Source organism: Monodelphis domestica, chromosome 2 (genome assembly GCF_027887165.1).
Source record: "Monodelphis domestica isolate mMonDom1 chromosome 2, mMonDom1.pri, whole genome shotgun sequence".
Lineage (NCBI taxonomy): Eukaryota > Metazoa > Chordata > Mammalia > Didelphimorphia > Didelphidae > Monodelphis > Monodelphis domestica.
This window is the reverse complement of record NC_077228.1, coordinates 81,745,079-81,765,687: the sequence shown is the minus strand read 5'-3', so window position 1 is coordinate 81,765,687 and position 20,609 is coordinate 81,745,079. Positions and strand designations below refer to the sequence as shown.

The 20,609-nt window shown below is 36.0% G+C and overlaps 1 protein-coding gene and 1 long non-coding RNA gene across 8 annotated transcripts in view; one reads left to right on the top strand and one right to left on the bottom strand.

The window, feature by feature from the left end:
• Positions 1-20,609, bottom strand: part of C2H1orf21 (chromosome 2 C1orf21 homolog) — a 294,516-nt gene that overhangs the window by 228,439 nt on the left and 45,468 nt on the right. For 2 of the 6 annotated variants that reach the window (XM_056815640.1, XM_056815643.1), the window contains exon 1: positions 709-807. The exons of 2 other annotated variants lie outside the window; for them this stretch is intronic. The gene's annotated coding sequence lies outside the window, so the exon portion shown is untranslated. Of the gene's footprint in view, positions 1-601; positions 808-6,641; positions 6,781-20,609 lie in introns of those variants that run through there. 2 more of the 6 variants (XM_056815644.1, XM_056815642.1) reach the window with 2 other exon arrangements.
• The window catches only part of LOC103102911 (uncharacterized), a 41,078-nt gene continuing 21,269 nt past the window's right edge, over positions 801-20,609 (top strand). Inside the window, exons 1-2 of one of the 2 annotated variants that reach the window (XR_008916123.1) lie at positions 801-4,465; positions 4,569-18,796. This is a non-coding gene — a long non-coding RNA (uncharacterized LOC103102911). Of the gene's footprint in view, positions 18,797-20,609 lie in introns of both variants that reach the window. The other variant, XR_008916124.1, reaches the window with a different exon arrangement.

Genomic DNA, 20,609 nt, shown 5'->3' with positions numbered 1-20,609 from the left:
GTTGATATTGAAACCTACATTTATTTTTTTTTTCTGGTTCCACTATGATGGACTTGGGATATAATAAGCCCTGAACAATGTATTGTACTATTTCTATTATTCATAAAATCCTGGATTTCATTTCTTCTAGGAAACTGGCAACAGGAGTTAGTTATTGGCCAATTTCTAAAGCATGGGTATTGAATAGAGAGTATGGCAAGAATCATGGCAAAAACCACGTGAAAGCAGTAACCACTCTCTTGACAGTACAACATTTTTTATAATCTGTAAAAGTTCCATCCAAATGAAATAAAAGGAAAATTGGACTTTATTTAGTAAACTAGGCTATAAAGCTCTGTGAATTTTAAAATAATTTGCCAGAAGCAGTAAAAAGAATGGCATACATTGAATGTTTTTAGCTCTAGAACATCTAACAGACTTACAAAATTTAAGTTTAGGTTCTGACTTAGTAATCTGCTTCATGACAAGGAGGTAAAATATTTGGCTTCATGGAATCACTGGATAATACATTTGGAGCTATGGGGGTCTTAGGGGTTGTCTAATTCAATACCTTCACTTTACAGATGAGACACCTGAGTCCCAAAAAAGTTAAGTGACTTACCAAAGGTCTTACAGATATTAAGTGCCAGAATTGGGATTTGAACTCAGGTTCTATGATTCCAAACTCAATGTTCTTTCCACCAAATCACAGTGATGCTTAGAACTGACCTTGCTCTGAAGTAGGCAGTTGGGAGAAATATCAAACTAGTTGCAGAAAATTTTGAAAGATCTGAAATAGTATGTTTCCTGTCTTCAAGAGGCTTTTAGTCTAAAAAGGGGGTAAAAAAAAAGTATATGGTACAATAAAATATCCTTTTATACAATAAATACATGCTACCTAAAGTCTAAAGAAAAATAATTGGGTTCTCTCAGCTTTGAATCCCTTATTACAATTCCATATTTGCCTCATGATTATTTCTCTTTCATACTTTCATCACCCCTGGAATCAATTGTGGACCTACATGAATGTAAGATCTTTGGGAAAAGGAAGTCTTGGGTTTCTGTCTCTATATATCTCACAAATGCAACATTGCACATGTAAGCACTTCATAAATATTCATTAAATTGAATGAATAAAGATTTCCTATATTCACACACTTCTGAGGATAAATTAACTACTAATTTTTAAACCTCTGCCCCTCATGCTTATTCTGGAACCCCTGTAAACTTACTGGGAATTATTTCTTTTTCTCATCCCTTAGCTACTTGTTGCTGATTTGGCTCTGACCTTGGTTCTGTTCTAGATAACGATTTAAAATTTCTAGGCATCTAACTTTATAGGCCATATTCTAGTTACAAATTCTGGTTTAAGGTACAATACCTATGGACCTTAATTGTACAAGAACTTCTCAGCTATGCTACTCTTGCTTCTAATCTGAACTTGCCCCATTGAACCCATGGGGCCCTATCCCTCCCCTCCTGGGTGGGCCTGAAAGGATCATTACACAAAGAGCCAAAGCAAAAAGACACTGACTTCCATTTTTCTTTCTGGCAAAACTTCTACCAGGAGAAATAACAGTAATGAGCTCTAAAATTTAAATTTTCCCAAGTCATAAAAACAAAAACATTTAAAAAAATGTAATTCACAAAATTTAAAGCCTTATTTCTACATAAAGTCTTTGAACAGTTTTTAACTTTTAAAATTTTGAAAGCTTAAAAATAGTCAATCATTTGCTTAGGATCATAGATTAAAGGTAGAAAGGATTTAGAGGCCTTGTAGGTCAGGTTTCAGGAATAATAAATAAGGAAACTGAGGCACAGAAATTACATGATGCTCATGTAATTTATGTAGCTAATTGTCTGCGGCAAGAGTTGAACCTAGTTCTTCTTGACACCAAGTACAGTTCCCCATCCATCATTATGCTGCCTTCTCATAGACAGCAAGGTTTTCAATTTTCAAGGTTCACTACTATGCTGATAATTCACCCAAGTTCACAAAACTAGTTAGTAAATCTTAAATAAGGATACATTCTGTAGAGTTGGCTAATATACTGTGGTCTTAAACTTTAGTAGTTTAATAATATATTTGCTTTAAATTTCATTTCGATTATTTGTCATTCGTTCAACCTAGGTTATTAAAGAACTTCTAAAACAAAGTATTATTAACACCACATGGTTTCTTTATCATGAGAGAGCCTAGACAAAGAAAGGGTACAAACAAACCATCAGGAATGAGGAAGTAAAAAATGAAAATCATGGAAACTGGCAGTAGGGAATGGGGTGTAACTTGTAAGAAGAGTCACACCCATTTAAAGGGCACTGGAAAAATTAATCTGAATTTCTGTATCCTCAGTGGAACACAAAGATTAAGGTTTGAGATGTCTTGATTCTCTATCAAGTCAGCCTAGGACTTCTCTACATAGTACTTCACGGAAGAAAATATTTTTATTTAGGTGTGGAATCTTCAATTTTGGAGAAAAAAGGCATTTTTTTAAAGGTACCAGATTCCCATAGAATAGAAAATTTCAAAAGAGAAAGATGACCTCCAAAGTTAAACAGTGATTCACTTTTAAGAAAATTGTTGAAAAAACTCCAAGCCTTTTGGATTATCATGTTATATGGGAGAGGGAGGAAGGAAAAAAGGCATTAATGGTAGTGATTATGCAAACCATTTTAATCAATCAATAAATAGCTATTAAGAACCCATGTACCAAGTACATCCAATATCATAAATATTTCTATTCTTCAGGGATCTATCACTCCAGGTATGGCTACTCCCTCTATAGATGCAACCCTGAACCATGTTTGAAAAAACATTTATTACTTGCCTGGGGGAAAAAAAAGACTTCAGGCAGGAAAACAATAAGCTTTCCCCTGTACCAGACTATTCTCTCCACACTGAACTTGCATCCATAGCTGCCTGGGGTAACTTCTTTACAGTGTGCTCTTAGATTTGACATTGTACTAGCAATGCAGAAGGAAGAAAAACAGGATCTAAAGAGTGAAAGGTCTTGGCTGGATAACCCATAACAAATAAAAGTGAGGTACTTTTGTCCTGTGGGAGCAAAACAAGCTCTGGCTACTTCTCAATCACAATCTTAGAATCACAGACAGGCAGACTGCTACACCTTCAAGTCAGAAAAACATAGCTTAGAACTAAATCAAACAGAACTCAGTTTGACTTCAGTACTCTGGTTCCAATCCAATCCCCCTGCTATTTGCATGCCACCATAGATGCACTTATGCAAAGAGAAGAAATCTGATCAATTAAGCCAAATTAATATTTCATCAATTTATAGTAATTTGGAGCTGGAAGGGCATCAGAGATTACAATCTCCTGGGTATGGTACTCTGCAAAGGAGAATTTCAAAAGAAAACAAGGGCAATGAGTAACATAAAAGAATGAGTTACTAGATTTAAGACATCAGTACTTTAATGCTTGGGTGGATCTGTGATCTCATCAATCTGGGCCCTCTGATTAATCCATCTGACAATTTGGGCACTGTGATTAGCCCATCTGATGTAATCCTGCCATTTCTTCCTACAAAAAAAATCTACTGCAGAAGGTTTATCTAATGAGGGTGGAGGGTCTTCCTCTAAATCTCTTGATAATTTATTGTTGTTGTTCAGTCATTTCAGTCATGTCCAAAGCTCTGTGATCCCTTTTTGGCAAAGATACTAGAGTGGTTTGCCATTTCCTTGTTTAGCTCATTTTACAAACGAGGCAACTAAGGCAAACAGGGTTAAAAGACTTGCCCAGGGTCACAGAGCTAGTAACTATCTGAAGCTGGATTTGAACTCAGGCTTTCCTGAATCCAAGCCCTGGTGCTCTTTCCATTGTGCCACCTTTGGCTGTCTGTTGTTATATTTCACTCTCCGTATTTTAATCTACATATTTTTTAAGGCATGGAAGTTTCACTCATTTCTAATCACTCTTAACGTCACTTCTTCTACATAAATTCTTATTTTCTAGATATCTTGCTCATGCCCACCACACATCTCTCCACTGGTCTTGGGTGGTCTGCAACATCTGATTTCTTGAAGTTTGTAGCATTCTGTGGCTGAAAGCCATATAATATAATCACCAGAACAATGGTGTTAGAATTTAGTTTTAGGGTAAAGCACTGGGTCATATAGTTTCCCAAAGGCAAGCAGTTCTTCTTCCAGTTCTGAGTCCAATTCATTTTTTCATTTGTCAGGTTCTGCCAAGATATATTTCCTGATGGACAAGTGCTATGAGTCATTCATTCAAATGCCAATCATATTCTCTGTGAAAAGCATTCTTCATATATTTGATAAACCAAATGGATAGTTAAGCTATTGCAGAGTTTACTTAGGAAGTTCTGCAATGATCCTGGGTTCAATGCAGTCAGCACAATTATCCCCAAACAGGACATCTAGAGGATCTCTCACCAACACTAAGGACTCCTGATTCTCATTTGCGCTCTGCATTAGACACATTCCATGCTGATGACACACACATTTGGTAAGCATAATCCCTGCTTTGTGTCTACTTAATCAACGGGTCAAAGATATCTTGCATTTGTTTTGCATATAATTCTTCACAAATATGTTGTTTCCTTTAATAGAACATGGATATTTTGAGAGCAAGGACTATTTGATTTTTTAATTGCAATCTTAGCACCTATCACAGTGCCTATCAGAAATGTTTGCTGATTGATCTTTCAAGAAATCCTCTGTGACTCCGACTCTCACGCTTGCTATTTGTGACACCTTTAGATCAGGTACAGTCTTCCTGGGCCACCATATTTCCCCATCCATAAAATCAGGAGTTAGAACTAGTTGATCCCTGAGGTCTCTGCCAGCTTTAATTCTATGATTCTATAAACTCCTCTCCCCCACCCAAAAACATTTCCCAGAAAACACCTAAGATAAAATGCCTAACAGTTGATTAAGACTGATTATACATGTCACATTCTATGACTGTATTACTAGGAGTCCATTACATTGCATCTGTTTTCATTAGCTGCCAAAAGAAAAGAGGCCTCCCTGTAAATTCTGTGGAATCTTCATCTGAAGGAGTAGAAAGTTAAATCCCATTTCCAGACTTTTCAAGTCAATGGACCATGAAATCTGGAATTCAATGGATTGCAAAATGTTTGGCAAAAGAAGAAAACTATTCACCATGAAAATAGCTAGCACAATCCCAATTCCAATCGAAAAACAGTTTATGGAGAGCTAAAATCATATCCAACCACCACCATTACTACACTATGTGCTTTTTATACAAAGTGAAGAGAATGAGGTCAAATGTTACGATTTGTAGCCAAGTCTCTGGTGTGATCCCACAAACATCTACGTTTTTCTTCAGAAAGTAGAACTATTTATTAATGGTTCATTTACTACAATAATATATAAAAGCAAGTATATTATTCCTATGGTTAAAATTGTTATTAATGGGTATTTCGCAAAGCAGAATAATGGAAAGGGGAAGAATAATAAAAGAGAAGTTAAAATCAAGAGGAGGATATTTCAAGAAATAGCTCAAACAAAAAATAAAAACAAAAGGTAAAAGGAATCTTTTAAATTAAGTTATACTTAATATTAAATCATTCATTTAAAAAGTTAACCATGATGCTAAATTCTATCAGCTGTTGATATCCAAAATGAAGACATCTAATTTATATATTAATTTGATTGTTTTATAATTTGGCATAAGAAGTATAATATAGTAGTTAGAGAATGGGCCCAGGAAGGAAAGAATGAGGAATGAAAGAAGGAGATAGGAAGAGAGAAGGAGGAAGGGAAGAAGGAAGGAAACAAAGAAAGAAGGGAAGGAAGAGAGGGAAAGAAGGGAAGGCAAAGTAGTCAACAAATAGCAGTACAATTGTAGATTAAGGTATATAACTAGCAAACTAGACTCCCATACCAAATTCTGTGGCAACTCATGACAGATATTGCTCCTTGGTAAAAGATTTATGTTTCTACACAGAAAAGTTTAAAATATATCTTGTTGCCACTGAAAGAAGTTGAGAGAAGGCAGAATAGAAAGAGAAGGCAGAAAGCAAAGTTTGGCAAAGCTAACGTATGGAGAAAAACATGAGGATCAACTAGAAATCTCACAAATATAAAAGTCAAGAGGAAGATAAACTTGAGGAAAACAGGTGTATGAAACCTAGAAAGGGTCATTTCTCCTAACCAACAGAAGGATTTCCTACAACCAGGATTTCTGCTACAGTAAGAAAACAGTCCTTTCTGGCTCTTCACCAAAGAAAATTGGTAAAATCTCCATTTACTTAGAACATTTAATATAAACCACAGCCCCCCAAAAAGTAAAGTGATAGGGAACCTATTTAAGCAAAAAGAAGGGCTTCTTGCTATATCTTTCATATGCTCTGAGTCCCATGTTAATAAATAAGATGACTTTCTGAGACTTGCTTGATTTTTTTTTCACCACTCCCTCTTTAAAAAAAAGGTTGTAGCAGATTGTGTGAAGAAAGTCAAGGAAGAAAGACCTCTTTTCCCAAAGATATTGTCTTCCATCAAGTTACTATAACATTCTTTATTGAAAATCAACCACAGTATTTCTGAACTGTCTATAACTTCATGCACAATGGCATCCACCAGACTCCCTGGTTTTCTAGGCACATCTTGCACCATTGTCCCCCACAGGGAAGTCCCCAAAATTCTGCTTTTCTTACCTTCATGAAAGAGATGAATTTTTTTTTCTTCAGAAGAAGTTGGTACAGATTTCTTCAGGTCAAGTGCTACAGAGACATCACTCCATGTTGCCTTTTGCTTCTGCTTGTTTTCCCAATGAGATGTTTTCCACTAGTGTCATTTTACGTGTCATAATGGTGTCATTTTACCAATAACTAACAAATGAAATGCAATACAATCAAGATTTTTTAAAAAATAGATGCCTATGAGTCTTATTTTCCTTTACAGAGAGATGGCCATGTTTATTTGGAAATCTTTTCTCTTGATAATTTTTGTGGATGAATTAGTATTTTTATGGTAAGAATGGCTAAAATTCTTTGAGGGGAGGATCCTGAACTGTTCTAGTCCTAGAAGATGTTTCTGGACAAAGAAGGCAGCCCAACCCCAGAGAGGGGAGGATAATGAATTTTGGAAACAAGTTGCTACAATGAGTACTGATCATGCCAAGAAATTTTAATTCTGTTTTAAATAGATCTTAGAGCCCTTCCAGCTCTGATCTTATTATTCTATGACTTTTCTCAGGCAATAAATAATCAGGTAAGTTTTCTCATTTTCAAAAGAAAGCAAATCAGATTTCAGGCAAGGTTTTATGATAATTCTTTAATCTGTGGACTAGGTGATAGGAACAAATACTTAACTGACTTGCATTTCAAATGCTTCAGGGAAGTGGGGGGAACAACTCTTTTTTTCACATTGAGTTTTCCCATTGTGTTCACCAAGCTGACGGTGATATTTTTATGTACAGTAGCCTGACAAACATTTATCAAGCTTCTTAGTAAATCTCTATCAAGGGTGGCCCTAAGAATGATCAGATTTCCCCACGTCCACAAGTCAGATGGACTTAACTCTTAAGTTGAAAAAATGTAGTTTACCTTAAAACAAATATAGATTATTATTTTCCCCAAGAGATCATTATGACTATGATCTACTTATGGCCGGAGGATAGATAGCCTCTAGTGCACCATGAGGAAAAAAGAAAGTATTTCTTTCTTTGAATGTTTTCAATGGTTATAAAAATGTTACTGTCTTCTGGCTACTCCCTCTGCTCCCAATATTTAAAATCTGGCTGGTTGTTCCTTCATTCTATCCCTTTCACTGGTAGCCACAGTATTTTAACTTGCTGCAGATTCTTTGATGTAGCTTCTACTTTCAAGTCTTAGAATATCTATTTTTAAATCCTGAAAACTCAACATCTACCCTTCTCTTCCTTGGCATTCCTAGTCAACTGAAGCATATATTATATAGAGCTCTTCCTTTATGTCATAGGCAGGGCAACAGAAAAAGGAAATCAGCCTTAAAGTGGTGTTTGTCATTCTGAAGATAATGAAATTCACATTTCATCTAAATATTCTTTCATGATTATTTCTTCTGGAATAGCCAAATATTTCCTTAAGAAAATCAGTTATACTTAACATTACTCACTTTTCCCAGTTCAAATCAAATCCTCAAATCCTTCAAGTAACTCAATTTTAAGTTCACTAGTGTGTTACTGATGAGTGTTCACAAAATTTCTTCTCATAAGATTTTGAAGGGGGTGTGTTCTGCTTTTGGTGATAATGTATTAGAAAAAGGGAACTGAAAAGGATAGAGAAAAAGAAGTATCCACCACTTTCTTTTTAGTGATTGCTGATACCTAAAACAAACAAAGCCTAATAGACAACATGGTACATGGGAAAGAATGCTGCATTTATCTATTCAGAGGAGCTGGGTTCAAATCCCATTTATACTGTTTAGTTCCTACGTATGTGTTCTCATGTCTCATTTTAGGGAACTGGACTAGATAACCTCTAATGTATCTATGTAAATAATATATTTAGAGCCAAAAGAGACATTTCCCAGAAAATTTGCAAGTTGCCTCCACTTTGATCAGGGTAACTCAAGGAAGGAAATTTAGAATAGTATTGGCTAGATTGCTTTCCCTTCCATAACTCTCTGCAGTAAAATTACAGATGGTTGGATTTATAAGCTCCTTTAGTCTATCCAATGCAAGAACCCTCTCTATCAACCACAACATCCCAAAGGGGAATAAGAGAGAAAAGATATTCTTGTCTTTTTTCAGGTTCAACTGCACATTTTCAAGATCTCTAGAGTAAAGCAATCTTTGGAAATGGAGCCCATATTGCACTCACCAAGAACAAGGAGGCAAGAAGCATTAGTAGGTGGAAATCTGAAGCACTGATAGACTCCACCTTTTCTTCCTTCCACTGGGAAAAGTTCATGAAAATAGCAATATGATTGGGAACAGTCCATAAAGTAGTATAAAAGCACTAGATGACAGATAATATTTCACAGGCTCCACAAAACACACACAATCATATTAAGAAACCTCACTGACCTCCTAATTGGTTATGTTGGCCTGAGTATACCAGTTCTATAACCATCAATCCTTATACTCAAGGTGTGGCTGTAAGAAAAAGGTTCCCATGTGAGATACAAACAAAAACCAACACACAGTAAAGATAGGAGGGAATATAAATGCAAAGGGGAGACCTGGGTGGAGCCTCTAACCAGTAACAGATTTCTTCCTTAATTGTTGGTTGTTTGGGTTGGGCTTCAGATCTGCTTTCTGAGTTTTTTGGGGGTGGTTCTAATCCACATACTATAAATAATAGTATAATTATTATATATACTATAATAATAAAAAATAAAAATATAATAAAAAATGAAGCAATCAACCCTCTGTTTGCAACATGCTTCCCCCTACCCCAATTTACCCCAGCTAGGTAACATAATGGCTAGAATCCCTGTCTTATATTCAGGAAGCTGGTCTCATGTGCATTAAAATTGATAGTGATAGGGGCAGCTAGGTGACTCAATGATTGAGATGGGAGGTCCTGGTTTCAAATTTGGCCCCAGACAATTCCTAGCTATGACTCTGGAAAAGTCACTTAACACCCCATTGCTTAGATTTTCTGGCTTGGACCCAATACACAGTATTGATTTGAAGGCAGATGATAAGGATTTAAACAAAATTAGGAGAGAACCAGAGAAACAAATTAATCTTAGAGAGAAAGAGAGGGAGATATGGGGATAAAGAGAAGAGAAAAAAATAAGTGATACATGCCAATACAAAGGTTAAGTCTATATGATAATAAAATGCCCAATTTAATAGAAAAATGAATGAAGTTATTTGGTCATATTTATCAAACAACATGATCCCCCTTTTTAAATTAAATTTTTCATTTTTTAATTTGGTCATGGGTCCATTTCTCAGACCTAAGTCCTAAGCTTCCCTCAATAGTAATAAGCAGAGGTTGAATGAATTGGCTAGAATTGTAATTTCTGGAGATTATGAAGGGGGAACCCAGAGAAATGAGATCCAGAGGAACTCCCTCAACTTTCTATAAAAAAAGTGAGGCAGCTCTGTGGCCAGCAAGCCAGCTCTCGCCATGATTCTAATACCAACGGAAGATGACTGATATCTCTTCTTTGGTCTAGCAAGTGCCAACCCAGCAAATATGTAGGATTAATGGGAGGCTAACAGAGGCCATATAAAACATAAATGTAGGAAAGGCAGGAAGGGAAGTCAACAAAGGACTAGCCTTGGGGAGAGTTAGAGACGTTTTTGGAGACTTTTGTCTTCAGCATGACTTGGTTTTATTCTTTTATCCCTCCCACACACTCCTGAACCATCTTCTATATATTTGTCAACCCCCCCCTCCCCCCACCATTCCTGCCCTGGATAAATACTCAGCACTTGTTCTATGGGAAGGGAAAATGAAAAACCATCATTTGCCCCCAAGATAGTCATGACTGAGGCTGACCTGCTAATACTAGACTAGGAGGAAGTCATGAACCCACACACTGGTGTGGTAAGTCTCTGCTCCAGCGTATGTTCTCACATCCCTAAAATCCTTTTCACACCAGCCTGGAGCTCCACATGAGTCACTGATTTCAAGTATAAAATTCAGCACTAAACAATAATGTTGGGGTTATAGAGAAAAGGAGAGGAAAGGAATGCCTACAGCCTGCCACTCACAACACCACCTTTAGGGAATTCTTCCTTTCCTCTTTCTTTTCCTTCCAAAGAATACTACATAGGCTTGAATAGTTTTTGTCTACCATTTGGGTATAAAAGTGAACTGGAATAATAACAAAAATAGTATTTCAGGTTTGCAAAGCACTTTACATATGCTAGTTTATTTGATCCCCACAACAATCCTATGAAACAGATATTATGATTATGCCCATTTTATGGAGAAGGAACTGAAAATTTAAGTGATTTGCCCAGTCACAGGAGTAGGGAATGTCTGAGACAAGATTCAAACTTGAATCCTCTCGAGTTCAAGTCTTGTACTCAACCCCACTTGAACCACTGAGCTGCACTGAATTAAGTGCAAGGTTCAGCAAAATAAAGTCCTCCTGAGACACTCCCTCATGGCACAGAGGTGATCCTGGGTTTTTAGACTATGTCAGCAAAGGAATACAAGTTCTGGTAGTTTCTACCAAGCTGGAAAGATTTCAAGGGCATTTAAGTAATGAATTGTGTGTCTGCCATCCAAAAAAAAAAAACCTAGCAACTTAAGTTGGAGACATCTAGCACCAGAAAATTGGCCACCAGGTAATAAATTTGCTTGGTCAAAGTAATTCATAAAGACTACTGAGGTGTGGGAGGAATTATCGATCAATGAATCAATTGGGAATCAAAAAATTCAGGCACAGTACTAAGTGCTAGGGTTACAAAAGAGGCAAAAGATAGCTCCTGCCTTCAAGGGGCTTATAATTTAATGAGACAACATGCAAACAACTATATATGTGTGTATGTGTGTGTACATAAATATCGATATGGCAAGCTTTTTACAAGATAAATAGGAAGTAACTGATAAAGGGAAGGCACTAGAATTAAGAAAAGTTGGGAAAGGCTTCTGGTAAAAGATGGGATTTTAGCTGGGACTTAAAGGAAGCCAGGGAAGTCAGCAGGCAGAGTTGAGGGGATAGCCTGAGAAAATGCATGATTAAATCAATAGAGTATCATTTTTATGAAACAGTCAGGAAGCTAGGGTCTCTGGATCAGAGAGTATGTGCTAGAAAGTAAGGTATTAAAAAAAAAAGCATGGAAGGTAGGAGGGGGCTAGGTTATAAAGGGTTTTAAGTGCCAAATGGAGCATTTATATTAGATCCTGGAGGCAATTGTGGATTTAAAAAAAATTATACCCTGGGGACTTCATTTTCCAGCATTCTTTACTCTTCCCTGGGTCCCCTGGTCTTGCATCCCAGTGTTGTGCCCTGGGGGGTGGGGGAGTTGTTTATAAATTTTGCTAAAACCCACACTGTGGGCTTTTTGGACTTTTGCTTTGGCTCCAGTGAGGCAGGTGTGGGTTCTTTGCTCTGCTCACTCAGCTGAAGGAACCCCTTTCTCTCTCACTTTGTTGTTATTAAATCCTATAAAATTTAAATATTTGGAGTATTCACTCAATTTTAGTCTTAAACAATAAAGAACCAGTGGAGTTTATAGAGTATGGGAGTGACCATGGTACCTTGAATGAGCAAAGGGAGGTATCTATATGATTTCATCCTTTGAAATATTTAAATATTGTTAATTTATTCATCCAAAAAGAACTTATTTAGTTCAAGGCACTATTCTAACCTTGAAATAAATACAAATAAAAGTAAAAAACAAAAAAGTACCTATTCCTAAGGGACTTACATTCTAATATCACATAAAGGGAGATATCATAAAATATCAATTAAAAGGGAGATGGGGAAGCAAAATATGGGGGGGAAATGAAGAGTTAAGAGCAGAGTAGGGAGACAAAGAACTCACTTTTCAGAGGAGGGAGCCAGAGAGGTAAAATAATAAGGCTACTAAGGATGGTTGGCAGAAAAGTCAGAAGGGAGCAGTAAGAGACGTGGACATCCCAAAGAACATAAAGGCACACAAAGAAAGTTAAATACAGTAGACAGAATATAAAAAGTAATTTCTGAAAGAAGAGCCATCACAATTGAGGAAAGAAATAAAAACAGGAAAGGTTTCCCACAGGAGAGACATGAGTGGAGATTTGAAGAAAGCTAGAGTGGTCTAGTGGATAGAGTATCGGGTCTGCAGTCAGGAAGACTCATCTTCCCAATTTCAAATCCAGCCTCAGATACTTCCTAGCTCTGTGCCCCGAGGCAAGTCACAACTCTTTTGGCCTCAGTTTCCTCATCTGTAAAATGAGCTAGAGAAGGAAATGGTAAACTGCTCCAGTATCTTTCCCAAAAACCCCCAACACAAAATAGGGTCATGACAAGTCAGACATGACCAAAACAGCTGAACAACAACAAAGAACCTAAGAGGAAGAGATGGGGGAGGAGTGTATTCCAGGCATGAAGCCCAGCCTCTAAAAGGAAGAGGGATAGAAAATGGAATGTTATGTATAGGGAATGATAAATAGGCATTTTGGCTAGAAAAGAGATCACATGTTAAGGAGAGATGTTCAATAAGCTTGTTAAAGGCAGACTAGAACAAGATTGAAAAAGGGACTAAAAATCCCAGTTGGTCTTTATTCTAGATACAATGATGGGAGCTGTCAATACCCAAATTTAAGGGTCTTGGTGCCTTTAGCAATATCTTTTTACATAAAGTTCTTAAGAACTTTAAATTCTTACAATTTTTCTTTCCTCCTCTTTTATAACCATTTGGTGTCATGGACCTCTTTGCCATTCTGGTTAATGAACCCCTTTTCAGAAGAATGTTTTGAAATTAGTGAAATAAAACATATAGAACTATATAGGAGACTAAATTATATTGAACTAAAGCTTATCAAAATACTGTAAAAATGGACTAGAATCCAGGACTTCAATCCCCAGAAGTCCTTGCTTCACTTCCCCAAAATGCTTTGTAATCTCACTGAATTCTCACCTGGGTCGAGAGCAAAATCATTATTTAAAGGGTCTCCTCCCACGGCGGCCCCTCTTCTCTTCCTGTCTCTGCTGGCAAACAGACACATCTCATGATGTGAGTGAAATTTGGGTGGGCCTCATGGCCCACCTAGCACGTGCTTCTCTTGCTTGTATTTTCTTTAACCCTTGACCTTTAATAAACCTCATAAAAATAATATTCCTTGCAGAGAGAAACTAATTTCTACCTGTCTCAGTTTCCCCCAAATTTTTAATCTTCACAATACTGAAAAGAAAAATGCAAGTTCATGAACTCCCAGTTAAGAATCACTCTTAAGAGGACCAGATCTGGATAGGATATGATAAACACTGTAGTATATATGTATGAAAACTAAATAATTTGTGGAAAAAGCCAATGCTTTGAATTAGACCTTGATATAGAAGGTCTTGGCCCCATATAACCTATAACATTATTTCATTAGAAAGTGAAATAAAGTCAAAACAAGCTCAAATATTAAAACGAAGCCCCATTTTTATCTAATATTAAAGTGGAAAACACTTTCTAACAAACTCATGTAAGTGATTTGAATGATGTTGGTGAACCCTTTAAAATGGATTTGCACATATTCTAATTTCTTATTATAGAAATAAAGAAGTTACACTGATATAGTTTAAGTATGGACTTTGAATTTCATCCTGAGCAACTTTATCTTGATGCAGAGCAACAATTCCACAATGTAAGCATTTCAGAGAATTTCTTAGGGAGGTGAAGTGACTGCTAAGGGTTACACATGAGACTGAGCCAGACGCAACATATGAACTTAGCTTTTCCCAATTTAGTTTCTAGTACTCAATCTACTATGTCATTTCACCCCTCATAAAATGCCCTTTGCCTTTTTTTCTTCTGATGCATCATCATGAAGTTGATCCTGGGTTCTCAGAGGCCACAATGCTCACAGAATGCCAACTCTAGCAGTTTCTACAAAGCTGTAAAGATTTAGTCCAGGTTTGACAATAATGTTAACTATCATAGGTCTATATTGAGTCAGATAAACATCATTAAAATATATGTTATCGATTTATGTTGAGACATATACATATATAATCATCAAAATATTTCTTTCAACCAAATTTTTGTGGAAAATTGTTACAATCCTTTCTTCTAGCAGACTTCTTACTGTTTTGTTCCCAAACTACTAGGTTGAACTAGAATATTACTTTATCTTCAATTGACTATGTATCAAATAGAGTCTCCTTTTATGAGGAGGGAACTTTTTATGAAACACTGTTGCTTCCATTAAAAAAATGTTTTTCAATGTTTCCCTGGACAAAGAAAAATTCTACTATAGTACTATTTTTTAAAACTTGTGCTTGCAATTTCATTAGTGTAGGGAGCCCCCCGCTCCCCAGGGAAGAAATCCTCTTCTATCAATGCAGAAAAACAATTGTTCTGAATCTTGTAGTTTTGCATGGTTGCCTAAGGTACTTAGAAGTGTAAGTAACTTGCCTCAGATCATATAGATATCACAGATCTGACTTGAAGTCAGGGCTCCCTTACTCCAAAGCCAGTTTCACAAAGTAGGACAGGCTGACACTCACACAGGGCTGAGACCACATATTGTAAATGAAGGCACGGTAGTTGTTTTAAAACCAAACAACAGAAGTGTGTATATACTACCATAAATTGCAAACGTTAACTTCTGAACAAATTTATAAATTCCTTTATGCCATATTGTAGCAAACTTAATAAGGAAGGCAGAAAAAACCCAAACCTAGCTTCACACCCTTAGATTCCTGAAAAGAAAAGAAAAACAAGTTCAACCTGCTTACCTGGTTCTCTAAATTCATTAAGAAATACAGTTTTAAATCTGGAGATTTATTTGAGCAAATTCTTTTTTTCTTAAGGAAAAACAAAGGAGCTGGTGCACCAGGCATTCACTTAAAGGAAGCAGCTTGAAGGCAGGGATTGTTTTTGCCTTTCTTTATATTCTCAGTGTTTGGTACAGTGCCAGTCACATAGTAAAAATGTTTAATAAATGCTTAACTGACTAGATATGTCAGATGAGGGAAAGGGAGGAGTCAATGATGATACCAAATCATTAAGATGAGGGACCATATGAATGGTGGTGCCACAGAGAGAAAGCACCAAGTCAGAGAGTAGAGCTGATTTAGCTCTGTTTTGGACATGTGGAATCTGAGGTTCCAGTGAGACATTCAGTTTGCAAATGTCCCAAAGGCAGTTATAAAGATGAATCTGGAGCTCTATACTATTCAGGGATGGAGGGATAGGCCTGGGGGTCACTCCCCAGAAATGGAATTTGAAACTACTAAAAGGCAGCAATATGGGATAAAGGAATTGGATTTGGAATCAGTGCTTGTTGTTTGGTCATGTCTGATTCTTCCTGACCCTGTGAGCTATACCATCCAGGGAGTTTTCTTGGCAAAAATACAGGAAAGGTTTTCCATTTTCTTCTACAGTGGATTGAGTAAACAGAAATTAAGTGACTTGCCCAGGGTCACACAGCTAGTGTCTGAAGCTATTTTTGAACTCGGGTTTTCTTGACTCCACACACCTGGGCTCAAATCTTGGATCAGTCATTTATTCCCTGTGTCATCTCCTTATTTGCTTCACCTGTAAAATGAGGGAGGTAGGCTAGATGACTTCCAAAGTCTCTTCCAACTCTAAATTCTATTGCTTCTCTAATTATGGGAGAATTTAAAAGAGAGTAAAGAAGATGGCCAAGGATAAGACCCTGGGAAACCAACTCTTCTCAAACCTCCAACATTAATAATGAATGTCTTCCTCTCTTGGATCTCACATGGAACTCTTTTTGCTCACTTTAATGCATGAACAGATAGCTCATGATTAATGAGTTTAAATAATGCTAAATTCAATTTAGTGCGATTATAATTACCAAGTCCCATTTAATGCAAATGAAAATTCAATTAATGCAAATTATAGGAGCTTTTCAAGGAATTTAATATACTACTATGTTGTTTGGCACTCACCAACCAGTGTGAATGTGTGTTGCTGTATACCACATTGCCAACAGTTATGTAAACTTTTTTTTAAAATAAGACAGCACTTAACAACATGGACAAAAGAAAGAATGCTTCAAATGGAAACACTGCCAGCTTTTTAAAAAAGAAGAGCCTTGCCATTACATCAGAATAAAAATTTGATGTAGTTGAACAGCATGACTGGGGTGTCATAGTAACTCTAAAATAGAATAAAATAATGGAATTCCTCAATATAGGATGCAGAACATTATAAAAACATAGGTAAAATAACATAACAAGGCAGAATTATATCAGCTTTTTCTGGTTTGCAAACAACTACAAGGAATATTTTATAATGAAAGAAACAACATATTTTAGTTATAGATTGAAGACAGTAATAAAAATAATTCCTCTTAACAGGAAGCAGTCATTCAGACAAAAAGCTTTGAGTTTATTTAAGGTAATGGAAGACAATGAAAATGAAGTATACAGTGAAAAAACTTTGACTGTAAGCATTGGTTGTTCACTTAAAAATTGGGTTCAATTGCATAACGTTAAAATTGCTAGAGAGGCAGGCAGTGCAGATTGCGGACAAAAATAGCTAAATATCTTTATGTCTTGAAAAACTAATCAGAAAAGGTGGACACTATGATGAACAAAATTTTAATGTGAATGAAACAATAGGGATCAAGTTCTAGAGGAGAATGTCTTGCAGAACTTCTATTTTTAAGAAAGAAAAAACTCAATCTAGATTTAAAGTATCTAAGGATAATCTAACACTTTTATTGGGAGGTAATGAAGAAGGGAATTTTAAATTAAAACTAATACTTGTTTATTGACCTCTAAATTCTCATGCTCTAAGAGGGTACAACTATTGATCACTTTGAGGTCTTTGGTGGTCAAATAAAAAAGCATGGGTGATTAATGCTGTTTTTCAAAGACTGGTTTTCAGGTTACTTTAGCCTAGCTGTTGAAAATATTGCTAAGACAACAATATCATGTTGAAAGCATTACTGATTTTAGATAATGCTCTGGGTCATCCATTTACACTGGTTCAATGGAAGAGAATGGAAATGTGCAAATTTGCTGAAATGTGGATAATGCTCCCTGCACCTATCAGTGTATGTATGAAGATATTAAAAAAGAGAAAACAGTTCAATCTATATTGCTAAAGCATTTTAAACAATAATACAAATGGGTTTTTTCCATATCATCAATGAAGGCTCATCTTTAAGTAAAATATTCAGCAATTTAAAAAAATTTTCTTTTTCTAACTACTGTTACTCTGTAATAAATCTGAATCAGAAATACATCTTATTATTTGTTTTCATGTTAATAAACATAAAAAGCTTATTTTTAAAAAATTCATTACACATTTCCAATGGGCCAGATCCAATTACAGGAGTATAGATTCATGTAATACAACCACTTCACAGGATTCATTATTCACACTAATTGAAACCAAGCTGTATATTACCATTATTTGTCAAGTTGGTGAGCATTTTTAAGCATTTACTATGTGACAAGTACTATACTAAGTGCTAGGAATACACATACAAGCAAAGAAAGGCAATCCCTACCTTCAAAGGAGTTATAATCTAATGAGGGAAGACAATACTTAAAGGAAGTTGAAAGAGGGAATGTGGAGAGAAAAGGAACACACATTGGGGCATGATTGAGAAAGATGGAGCAGAGCCCAAAGAGGAATGAAAGGAATAAACATGGTTGGATAAGGCACTTTACAAACTTATGTTTATGTATTATCTCCTTAGCAAACTGTAAATTCCATGAGGTCAAAAACTGTTTAATCTGAATTTTCATCTCTCCCAGAATCAGCTATAAAGTCCTTAACAGATGGTGAATGAGTTAAAATATCCTATATTTTCAACTCATGACTTTCCATTTCAGAATAAGAAAATCAATGACAGTACAGTAGTTTATTATTTTCATCTAGGAAATCTTTTAAAAGGTTATTTTTTAGTCAAATGTGGGACATAGAAACCACTATCCTCCCAAATAGTTTGTTTATCAGTCAATGACTAAATATTTGTTTAACAGACAATGCAACACACTGGCTCCATTGATACAGTTGTAGTCAGGGTGGAAGAATGTGGGAGGAAGCTCACTGTTTAGAAGTATCAGGAATATGTTAAAAATATTTCCCAGCATCTGTCAAAAATAGAGTTTTGTTTTATTTATGTTTTTAATAGTCTAAAGGAATTTTCTTTTTTATTTAGCACCACCAACTTTGAATTATAAACGCCCATGTATAAAATCAAGCACTATAGTGCATGACCAGAATTGACAGTGGAACCAGGTAATTACCAAGATAGTGTAAAAATCTTCATTTAACTCAGTGGTTTTAAACTTCTTTTCCATCAAGGCTTTCATTAAAGTTAATGAGAAGAAATAGATTTGATGCACCTTTCACTTTTCTTCCTTTTTCTATTCCAGCCCTGGAGGGGGTTGGAGGGGTGGTCAAAAGTCATAAGTTAGGCAACATCAGGAAGGAAGAAAAAGAAAAGCAAGAGGCTAAAGTAATCCACAAATTTGATAATCAGTTCCTAAATAATTAAGCTGGCACAAGAGCACTAGTTAATCTTCATCTAATACAGGGTTCCTTTATGAAAGGAGCAAATATAGGGGCTTTACATACTTGAAAAGCATAATTGGGGGAAAAGGATTTAATGGGCTTCAGTTTTTTGTAGGTGTTAACCCATCTTTAACAAGCTAAGATTAAGAGACATAAAGAAGAAGAGTACCAATGTGTGTGCCAACATGAAATAGATCTTAGGGCCAAACAAGAAGTCTTTCTGGATTTCTCAAACATGGTAAGAAAAATGATGAAGACAGGAAAGTACAGAAAACTCTTGGTGCCATTAAGAGAAAGACAGATACAAGCTGAGCTTGGATAAGCTATAAAAGGGCAAATGTGTGAATTCCTTTCCCTCCACAGGGTCCTAACATTCTATAATTAGATGCTTAGCAAATGCTATTTTTCTTTCCATAAACAAACCTAGCATTTAGGGGAACGCTTTAAAGTTTACAAAGTGTTTTACAAATATTATCTCATTTGATCTTCACCATAACATGAGAGGTAGATGCTTTTATTATATACATTTTGTAGATGAGAAAATTGAGGCAGATTGAGGTTGAGTGATTTGCCCAGGTGTCACAACTATTTAAGGGTGTGAGGCTGGATTTATCCAGAATTTACACGGATTAAGAAAGCAGACAGGGGCAGTGAAGTGGCTCGGCGGATAGAGAGCCAGACTTGGAGACAAATATGACTTCAGACATTTCCTAGTTGTGTGACCATGGGCAGGTTGAATTTGCCTATTTAGCCTTTACCAGTCTTCTGCCTTGGAAATTAGTACTGATGCTAAGACAAAAGGTAATGGGTTAAAAAAAATGGAAGGCAGAAACTCAATAAAAAAAGCTTCAAACGTTACTATACAGAATTCCATTTCTATATACAAAGGTATAGAGACTGTAGCTTCCTGCAAGACTTTCTATACTGAGAGTTTATAGTGTTCTCTATCTCTCAAATTATACTATAGTTATTTAGCCATTTTTAAACTATTACCTCATTAATGGAAGATATCAGTTCCAAGGCAGAAGAGTAGTAAGGACTAGGCAATTGAAGTTTAGTAACTTGCCCAGATTCATAAATTTAGAAATTGTCTAAGGCCATATTTGAACCCAGAATCTCCTTTCTCCAGGTCTGACTCTCTTCCACTGAGCCTTCTAGCTGCCCCTTATTTAACCATTTTAAGTATTATTATATGCCTATAGTGAGAAGAAAACCTCTTAAAGAAAAGGATTGGTTTTCATTCTGCTTTGGTATCTCCTGTAAAGACTTGCTGAATGAATAAATATTGAAAAGTACAATTTATCTCTATACTTCATGTGTGAGAATGTGAGCATGAAAATTTCTCAGACCTGACTGTTCCTAAAAAGTAAATAGAATAACTTCCTTTTCTCCTTTCTGAGCCTAAACTTGAACTCACAATGTGAGACTGATCATGATACGATTTCATTGAAGATTCACGCAGGTGGTATATCTTTAGTGTTTTCTGGGGATTTTTCATACCCTCATTATATCAGTTTCATTTATGGAAAGAATTTAG